Below are 10939 nucleotides of genomic sequence, written 5' to 3'. Positions count from 1 at the left end.
TATATATTAATACCAGCGTGTGCGGTGCCATATATTGCGTTAGAAAGGAACGAAAACGTTTTGGTCGACACATGACGTGTTGAATGCGACGCTACCTTTCAGGCAGGGTGAGAAATATATTTAAAATTGTGAAAACTAATTATATCAATGCAGAAAAAACCTGTTTAAATCCTCAGAAGGGGCAGATTTAATGTGATCCTGCTCGGCTAAAAACAAATCCTGGTATTCATTTATGAAGAAAACATTCACCAAAGCAGGCTAGAAACACACACACACACACACACACGCACATATATACAGTGCACATGTTCACACACAGTCATCGTCACTTCCTGGAATGATGAACTGACAGTGCACAACTCAAAGCCAAAAAGCTGAGAAGGATATTTGACTTGACAGTCCATGCTGAGGCAATTTTCCAACATGGTTGAACAACAAAGTTCTATTGTGCTTTATTGTCTTCGACTGTACTGTGCTGCATTGTTTAATTCTCAAAACTACGCTTCACTTATACAAACTTAAGATTCTCCTTCAAAGCAAAACAAAAAAAAAAAAAAACGAAGCTCTGAAAGGAAAACAGGGGAAAGAGGTTAGTAGTGTAACACTTGAGTCCCCATCTCCAGTCTTGTGACATACAGTATTTCCTAACCCGGTTTGCAGTCCACACTAAGGCCTGCTGGTGAGTAATGTGTGGTGGGTGTGAGCTCAGAGGGTCGGCGGCCAGCATGCAATCCCCTCAAAGCCGCTTTTGTGATGCTGCTGGCTTGAACGCTCATGCCAGGCCTGGACGAAGAAGGAGGGAAGGGAAGGGGAGGGGAGGGGATGGGGAAAGGGGCTCTGTGAAGCAGGGAAGAGAGAGTGTGTGTGTGTGTGTGTGTGTCTATGTGTGGCCAATCGTTCTGCTATAGAGGCTCTGCAGTTGTCACACACCCAGAAATCACGTCTGGTGTCTGGAGTTAAAAGGTCATGAAGAAACTGAAAAGACTTGTATCAACTTCTGTCAGTATGAAGGAATTGCAACAGCATGCATTATAGTAATTACATGTAATTAATTCACAAATTATGGAGAAGGCTGGTGAAGTCCTGCAGAAACGTCTACTACAGATTTACTGTAGATAATATACAGAATATATCAGCATGTCACAAGCAGTTTAGCTCAATGACTAACCAGCAAGCTAATTTAGCAAAGTAATGTTAACTTTAGCATGTTTATTTCTCCTATACAATGAAATAATAACTTTTTATTCGTATATTAACTTTTTATCTGTATTAACAGACAGAAACACATGTCAAAACAATAAGATAACAGAAATTATGAAGAAAATACAAAAAGAAAAGGTTTGATTTAAAAAAAGGCTAAGATAATAATCAATAATTTAAAAAAGGCAGGGCACAGAATGATCGCTTTCTGTTTAGTTTATGAAAAATGAGTTTTTAACACATATTTAAAAGTTGCTGAGCGAGCAGGCTGAACTTCAACAGGGAGGTGGTTGCAGAGTTTAGAGGCCCGACTGCAGCTACTTCAGTTTTAAAGCCCCTGACAACTTATTTTCAAATCTAAAGTTTTTTTGTCAATGAAAATAAATATTCATGACTAAATAGGCAACAATTAAAGTTAAAGTTTAAGGGAAGAAACATCGTTTTTAAGAGTTTAATACTCAAAAACAAAGCAAACTCTCATCATGTTTTGATTCGAATATTTCTAAATCCTGACTGATACACAGAAATATGTGACATCATCTTTTTCCAATCTTGCCCCGCCCCCTTCAAATCAGAGAGAGGGACACAAACAAAAACAATAACACAGAAATCTGTCCTGAAATAACCAGAACTGTTCTAACTTTGGCAGACTACTGAGTGTTCATTTGATCATAATAAGAAGTTGATTGAGGAAATTTTGTTTTCACAGCCTTAAAATCTGGACTTTGGTACTGCTAGAACAGTTTTGTTGCAGGACGAGGACACTGAGTGCTTTAAAAGTATTAAATAAAACCTTGAAATCAATTCCAAAATCAACTGTGAGTCAATGCAAAGCTGAAACAGCTCAAAAACTGACTATAATCATTGAACCTTACGGAGGGAGCCAAAGTCCTGCAAGTAGAAGCACAACCGGGGCCACACTTCCCCAGCTAAATAGCTCCAACATGGCCGACAGAGGGTGCATTGCATCACCTTAATGCCCTGTGTTGCAGTTGATATAGCTGCATGTTTGTAGCTTCCAGTTTATCCAGTCTGTATGTGTGTGTGTGTGTGTGTGTGTGTGTGTGTGTGTGTGTGTGTGTGCAAGAGCTGTAAGCCCAGGGAGGGGAAGAGGGAGAGAGTCATCTAGAAGAAGATGTATGTAAACCCATTTCCAAACAAATGGGCCTGACTGCACGGCAACGGGGAGAGGTGCCATAAGCGTCCGGCGTGCATAATGCCCGCATGAATCAAGACTTCCCGGCTGCTGAACGTGACCACACAAGCTTGTGTATGAATAGCACATGTCACCGGCGGTCGCATATCATCAACAACAGTCGCCGACCCCAACGGCAAGGCTCCCATTCTGAAGTTGAGAGTCACTGATCATTATTATAGAAGCCTTGAAGCTGGAGCTAGCTAGCCACACTCAGCCGGTCATACATGTTTATGTGTTGTGTGTAATGGAGAGACAGCGCCATATAACACATGCAAAACCTGCAGTTGCCGTCTACAAGGGGTCTCAAAGTGTGGCCTGAGGACACACGGGGGCCCTCTGGAAGCTTTTAAAAGAACATACTAGTGTTTTTCACAAGCTTTAGCTCCTTAACTGCAAATTTATGTATATTTTTTGTTTTGTTTTTTTGATTATATTCTAATTCATGCGTCACCGTTTTGGAGTTTTGGGTGTATTTTTTTTTCAACTCCTCCAAGCAGCCATTTCTACGTGGTAAGAAAATCAATTGGCAGACTCTTGAAACTATTCATTCAGGTCATCTTATTGTGTTTTAGCATTCTGAATGTACGTTTGCTACCTTTATAGGCAGCCACTGGTTTCCATTCATTTCCATAAGGTGTGACAATCCACTAGCAGACTCACACTGCCTTCATTTTTTTTTTTTTTTTTTTTTTTTTTTTGTCAACGTCATGTTATCCTCTCATGGTTATGCAGCTACGCACAGACTGATTTAAAAAAAAGTCTGCTTTGCATTACTTCACAACAGTAATGTAAAGAAATTAACACAGTTTTCATGTTTATTTTACACAACAAAGCAAGTTTGAAGAGTCTGCTAATAGGTTACCGTATGGAAATCAATGGCTACCTGGCACGATTGAAAAGATACATTAAAACGTGTAAAACTGTGCGGCACGCTTTTTTAATAAAGACTAGCAATATTCAAAAGTATACATGATTTGTAACCGTCCGCATCGTACAGAAATTAATGGGAGTCAATGGATGCCTAGAATAGGAGAAATACATTCAGATATCTAAAATATAGCAAAGTACAAGTAGCTGCAATTATCCTGTGTACTACTTATACTAGTAGTTGCAAAGTGTAAGTAGTACACAGGATAATTACGCAAAATAAGAACTGTAACATTAAGTATCACCATTGTAATAACCCCTCAAAACCATCTTGAATGTACAAGGGTGCAACAATGTATAAACAAGCAGTTACCTTACATTTGTGCACATTTTTTGACCCTCTAAGTACTGTTTTTGGAGTTTAGAGTCCTGCATGTTCACATTCTTTACTTTCCACTGCATCCAACCAGAGCTGGTCCCATTAGAGCTGTAGATTTTCTGCTCATTTGCTAAGCATCATGGATTATCAGACAGACGCCCGGTACGTGATGGCGAACAGTTTGCGGCTGTCTATCTCTGCATATGCGTCCCACCTGCACCTTGACACATGTATACACTGTACAAACACACACACACACACACACAGAGGCTGGATAAACTAGAGCCAGATAGGCAGCTTTCTAACTAGATACTGTATACATGTATGCATGGAAATGATTGCTACAGCTATAAATATGCATCTTTCTGCTCTTAGATGGGGGATATTACCATTCGTACAAAATACTTTTAGTGTAGTTCACTATTGTGCATCAACTCGAGAGGCCTGGCTGAGTCAGGGCCTGGCCAGTGACTCCAGCCACCTCTTGAACCCCGTAGATACATACATGGCAGCAACAGTATGTGTTTGAGCAAGCATGTGTCTATAAACATACAACTGTGTTTGCATGCATTTGAGAGGCTGTGTGTGTGTGTGTGTGTGTGTGTGTGTTTCTGGGGGTGGCAGGGTCGCCTGCAACGAGATGCAACGAGGCCATCATTTATCTCTGATTGGGACGGAGGCAGGAACGTTGAATTCGCGCTACAGTGCGGCGCCCATAAAGACCGAAGGACGACATTTCCTCCCCATTTCCCTCATGAATATCAAAGACGGAGTCAGCGCCACTGCCGCTGCCACCACCACAACAACAACACATAAGGAAAAATTACAGCCCTATTATTTTATTTGCATTACCTGTAATAGGCAGCATATTGGGTGCTGTATTTATTGCCTTATCAGCACCGGCTTGGCTGTAAACATTTGCTGATTTATTAGTCATCCGGGCTTTGCCCAAACATCACACGTAATTACTGAGCAAATAGCAGGAAGACCATATCAGGAATTTTTGTTGTTTTTACTACTTTGTGGGGTTTTACGATGGATTGACCAGACTTAGCGGAGAGAAAGCAGGCAGCTTCAGTGTTGGGGCGGTTGATGCGTCTATCACAGATGAGGGATCTTAGAGGCTAGTTTTTCCTGCTGCTGGCCCAGACCCAGACATGCCTACAGCCTCTACAGGGAATCAGAGAATGGCTGTTATTTGTACAGCTCTATATCCAGAGTCACTCCTATCAGGGATGTGGTTAGTGTTGTTTTTTCTCTACCTGAGCACCCGCTTCCATCCAATTATGCTGTTTGTCTTCTCAAAGGCCTCAATACCTCTAGCTTTGCAACCCCCTCCCCCCCCCCCCCCCCCCCCCCCCCCCCCCCCCCCCCCGCCTTCCTCCTCTTCTACACATACTGTTCCACAAAGTTAGATAGAACTAGATCCATTAAGTTGGTGAAATGAGCAAAAAAAAAAAAAAAAAAAAAGTGCGACAGAGGGTTACCCTAGGTGCACCCGTTCTTCTGTTATCCAATTTTACTGGGATTTGGAGTGATTTGCGCCTGGTTCCCCGAGGGAAATAAATACTTTGATTAATGTAATCCTGGGCAGGGGAGTTGCCACAACCCCCCCTCCCCATATCCTCAGGGAACGCCACTGTTTAACAAACAAAAACAAAAAGCAGAGAGACATGCACAGTGGCTACAAACCAGGCTGCTGAAGCAACTAGACTTCTATAGATTTGATTTCCTGCGGATTTAGTTTATTTATTAATTACGCTGCTTAATAACACAATATCATTCTTGATTAGCATGTGTAATACAGTCTAATAGAATAGAAAAATACCAGCGTGTCCGTCTACTGATTTGCATACACAATAACACTGTGGTTTGTTTTGATGCTGATGGAGGTGGGGGGTGGGGGGAGGGAGGTGGGTGGATGGGGGGGTGGGGGTGGGGGTGGGGGGGTGTTTGGGCATGTGTGTCCATGCTGATGTGTTTTACATCTGTGACTTACAGAGAGAGAAGGAGGGGATGTGGCCGAGACTGTGAGGCAACTAGCACCCAATGAGCGATGGTTGGAGGGGTGGGGTGAAGCTGAAGACTGACAGACAAAGTCCCCCCACCCACCCACCTCCCTCCACCCCCCTGCACCCCAAACACACACACACACCTCTCTCCTCTCTCTCCTCCACCTCTCTGACTCAGAAAGCTGCACTTCATCCTATCTTTGCCGATCCGTCACCTACCTCCTCACCAGCCGGCAGTAGTGGCTTTTTTTCTGTTTGTGTGTGTGTGTGTGTGTGTGTGTGTGTGTGTGTGTGTGTGTGTGTGTGTGTCATATAAGCACCTGCCTTTAGATTAGCCCACATAGATGTATCTTTCCCCTCCCTCGTGTCATTTTCTTTCATAAAAAACCAACCCCAGTGCAACTTTTGACCTTAATTCTCAAATTAATTCACACCTCAAATGTATGTTTAAAGCTATAATCTTAATACAAAGGGACAAATTCTAATCTGTTGCTCACTCAAAATGAACATTTAATTAATTTAGTCTAACTGACACACCTTTCTCTGCTGAAATTTTTGACTTCATTGTTAAAAAAAAAAAAAAATCCATTACATTCATTTAATTTAAACTAAAACACACATCTGCTAATTAAAAGCACATCCTTGTCCTCTAAACTGCATTTCTCACACTGCACAACCACATTTCAGGCCAAATTATGACATCCCCATTGATTCCCAATCCAAAATCAATACCAGCTGATGTGCTGATACACGTCTGAGCCATGACTCATGGTGGAATGAGCACTGAGCACCAGTGGAGAGTCCTGTGATAACACTAAACATATAATCTTTACCTGCATGTCAGCCCATTTACAAGCTGTAGGCCCACAGCGCTGCACGGCTAATACAGGGCAATTACTAACCCCACGTACCGGAATAAGAGGTGTATATAACTCTATTGGCCTTTATTAATAGAATATTAATAAAGAGCCTCCGTCTCGTTTGAATGGGTTAAGAAAAAAATCCTATTCATGTCTGAAATTGAAGGCATGTTTAATGCTTACACTGATATTCAGTGTAGCCCATTTAATTAACGGTATAGTAGCTACATTATCATTTAAGTGCTCCAAGTTGGATTCGGCTTTAAATCAACGTTTGGCTTGACGTGAGAAACACTCAACGTATGTCGTTTCGGATTAGTGACTGGACCAAAGGGAAGAAAATAAATTATGTAGCCCATAGGCAACTTAAGTAGGCCATAATTAAAAACAGGCAGGAATTGCGTCAATTTAATCTGAATATTGTAACCAGGGGTGCAGTGGAAGCTACAAACTGCACCTTTTTTTTTTTTTTTTTTTTTTTTGGATGGAGGATGACATAAATCTAAATGTCACGAGGCGTCAAATTTATGGCAGCTGCAGAAAGTAGAATGAAAGTGATGAGAATATGAGGATGTTTTATGAGGGAGAGAGAATTGATTCACGTATTGATGTTTTTTTAATTATTATTTTAGCATATATGGGTGTAATTATATCACCTTTAAAACAGCAGAGAATGAACATCTGAATATTTTTTTTAATGCAAAATAGCCTTTAGTGCGCGCTTTTGGAAACGTGCATGCAGGCTACTGAGTGCAAGTTCATGAAACCATCTTGATGAATTAGACAATCTGTTCCTGGAGGAATAAATAAATGGCCTCCTGCTACCAATAACCGTCACTGTTACACCATGACAGAATGGGTGCATAATGCAGAGTAATAACGCACAGTTGCTGCTTTGATGCTTTGTTGCTGCTGCTGCTGCTGCTGCTGCTGCTGCTGCTGCTGGTGATGATGATGATGAAGAGCAACACTGGATAGTGTAACACTGACTGGCCGGTCAAGCATGCAGAGAAATTGCAATGCACTAATTCCCGGGATGATTCATGAGTCCTGCCCAGCCTTCATTTGCTAATAATTCTTAAAGTCGCCGGTTAGTCATATGTTTCCACAAAGACCTGCTGGCTCAGACTTATGGCTTATAGGCTACTGCAGATGGCGACTGGCTTAAAACAGCGCGCGGGGCCTATCTAATCACAGGCTATTTGCATATCAACTAGGGCTGCGCTGTCATTGATAGGCTGCTGACACAGGTTTTTCTGATCAATACGAGCAAGTTTCCTTCTGATGGCGCAGGGTGGAATATGTGGAAAAGAATGATAATAATAATACATGCATGTAATAAAATCAGGGTAGGATGCCTTTTAAAAAAAATATGATAATTAATTTAAATTGCGTTTAATTGCCTTTGGGATTTAGTGATGTATTTGGATTCTGACATGCAGCTTCCTCTTCCAGAACAGGAAATAGTCACATGAATATATCAATACTGTACTTATTTATCAGTTTCAGTACGTGTGTCTCGACAGTAAGGATGTGTTTATCTAGTGACCCTTGGAAATATATTCCCCGTGCAAGTCATTTTCTTCCTCTAATCCACTGATATCTTAATTGCCAATCGTGTCATCCCAACATCCATCAATTCATGTCTGTTCTTGAAACGGTGATTATGAAGAAGAAGAAAAAAACACTAAGCTATAAGAAGCACCTGTACACTACAAAACGAGTTTCATTCAGTGTTCAGTCTTAAAATGTCACTTTTAACAACAAGGCCATAAAAAGAGACGACTTCAGTGCAAAACGACTTAATAAATCAAAAATCGGTTGAGTTGGATTTGAAATTGTAAAAAGAACAAATAAGCTAATAAATAATAATACATATGAAAGCAAATGTGACTTAAAATGCATATTTTTTTGCAGTGTAGTGTACATATTTACAGGACTTGCATCATGACTGAGCGCGACACCTGGCGGCAGTTATGATTTTTTTTTTTTTTAATTTATGATGAAGCCAACAATGACTTCCTAAATCCATTTCACCTCAACCCTGACTGAAGCAACAACTGCTTCACTAGTAGATAAAGTAGATACTGAAGCTACGGACGTGTGTAGGATTTAAATACCTACCAAAAAAACATAGTATGGTTTTCCTGCAACGCAGTTCACACTGTAAATAGAATAATAATCATAATTTTGAGCTCACTTCCATATGGAAAGTAGTGCGTTACGTTGGTTTATTTTAAAATATCGCGATATCTTGATCGCCTCTTTAACCAAATCTGCACCAATCATCATTTGGCTCAATAAAACCAAAAGTAAAATTTAGGATTTTCCAAGAAGTAACACGTGAAGCTGCTACAATCCAAGTGTGCTCATGTTGGCACTGGCGGAGTAATTTGCGTTACTGTAACGCGTTACCGCCCAGCACCGGTGCTGGCCCGGGACACCGAGGCGCTTTTCATCTCGACTCCAGTGCACAAACATACAGCTTAATGCGACTAGTGTTTCCCCCTTTTATTGAGCTCACCATGACTACCAAGTGCTGGGCTCAGAAATGCACTCCCCATCAATGAAGGAAAAGAAGTTAACCCGTGAGAAAAAAGAGAAAAAGAAAAAAAAAATAACCCTCAGCAGCAAAGTATAAGTCTTCCTCCACAAATTCGGGTTAATGTGTGATAGATCTGATGGACCTTCACGTAAACGTAGCAGAAAGTTGTCACTGAAATGAAATGTTTGGAGCACCTAGAGAGCATGTTGCACTATTAAATAATTGTGACCAGATCTTTTTTTTTTTCTCTGCAAATAAAAAAAAACGTTCATGCGCCCTTTGACTCCAAAACCCAAACAGCAAAATAAAGAATAAGCCGATCAGCATTCATTAAAGTCGCAGGATGTTTATAAGCAATCATGAGCTTTGTCTGTTCTTGATGAGTGCAGCTCAGTACCGAGCTGACCGGCAGGCTGCTGCACGTAAACTTTAAACAAACTTTGCAGCGGCGAGATCGATTTATATTAAACGATTTCATATTGCTCTTGCCTACGCGATCCCTCTGGAGGATTCAACCGAGGGGTCTCTCTCTCTCTCTCTCTCTCTCTCTCTCTCTCTCTCACTCACTCCTCTCTCTCTCTCTCTCACCCTCTCTCTCTCTCCCTGCTTAAAATGTGATTGATTGCACTTTTCTCCGGTGGACATTCACTACAAAACAGCACAGCTTATCCATCTGCCCGCTATTTATATAAAAAGCAAAATAAAATAAAAAAAGAAAGAAAAGAAGCTGGAGCGCAAAAGCAAAAAAAAAAAAAAAAAAAAAAGCGACGCACTTATCGATTTTTACGCGTTCATGGAAAAAAAAAGGAAAGGACGCGCGTTTGTGATTCGGTTTTAAATATAAGTTATGAAGAAAATATGAGTGCATATCGGCGCAGAAGTGGGTTGAAATATTATTTAAAGCAATAGCGGATAGTCTATATGGAAGCATATCGCAGACACAGTGGAGCAATGCGCGAGAAGGCGATAAACTCAAACACTCCTCAAGCGTAAAAAAGAAATCCGCATAGATAATTGTTGACTTACCTTGTGTCCAAGAAAAGGGGAAATAGCTTCACATTGTTCATATGGAGCCTGTAAATGGTTATCTCCCTTTCCTACGACTCGGTGCTCCCTAAGATTTTCTTTCCTCTGCCTCAACTGAGCAGGAGCACTCCTCGGCTCCCGCTATTATTTTCACTAAAATATATGAAAATTTATGCAAATGAAAATCAGCACTAACTGTTCGTCTCTTGTTATACTTGGGGATGATTTTTTTTTTTCCTCTCCCCCCTTTCTTTCTTTCCTTTTTTTTTTTTTTTTTTTTTTTTTTTTGTGCATACAAAATAAATGAACTCCCCCAGCAGGGAACTTGGGGACCTTTTATAATAAGCAAATAAATAATAAACACATCATATATCAGAGAGGAGTGTTTTTCATCGCCGCACGCTGATTTCGGGGAGCATTTCTAGAAATGCCTTTTTGACTCCCCTTTTATATGAATTATATATATTTTTTTATTTGGAGAGTTATCTTTTGCAGGGAGCCCTCTTCTCTGCATATGTACCCTTGGTGTCACGTTTCTGCTGGCCGCCTGAGACGCCCTTTCAAAGCGTGCAGTGTGGATTGAACAGCAGTAATTTAGACAGAAATCCTCACTGTATATTAATGAATAGAGGGCCCCATGGCTCTGGCCCCTAGCCTGCCTATTCAATGTAAACAAATCCACGAGGCTCCCTCGGTTTTGAGCCCAGTCCAAATTAAATCTACTGGGATGCGAAGAGGAGGAGGAGGAGGAGGAGGAGGAGGGGGGCACTGGCATGGAGTACACAGCTACTCCACTGCCTTATATTTGCCCCCTTAAATCCCTTCTGCAATAAAATCTTTGCGTCATCTTTG

General features: G+C 41.1%; 1 protein-coding gene across 12 annotated transcripts in view; it reads left to right on the top strand.

The window, feature by feature from the left end:
• Positions 1-10939, top strand: part of pou3f3b (POU class 3 homeobox 3b) — a 191259-nt gene that overhangs the window by 160948 nt on the left and 19372 nt on the right. The gene's annotated exons all lie outside the window — the stretch shown is intronic.

The sequence above is a fragment of the Thunnus thynnus genome, chromosome 24 (assembly GCF_963924715.1).
Source record: "Thunnus thynnus chromosome 24, fThuThy2.1, whole genome shotgun sequence".
Lineage (NCBI taxonomy): Eukaryota > Metazoa > Chordata > Actinopteri > Scombriformes > Scombridae > Thunnus > Thunnus thynnus.
This window is presented reverse-complemented; position numbering and strand designations above follow the sequence as displayed.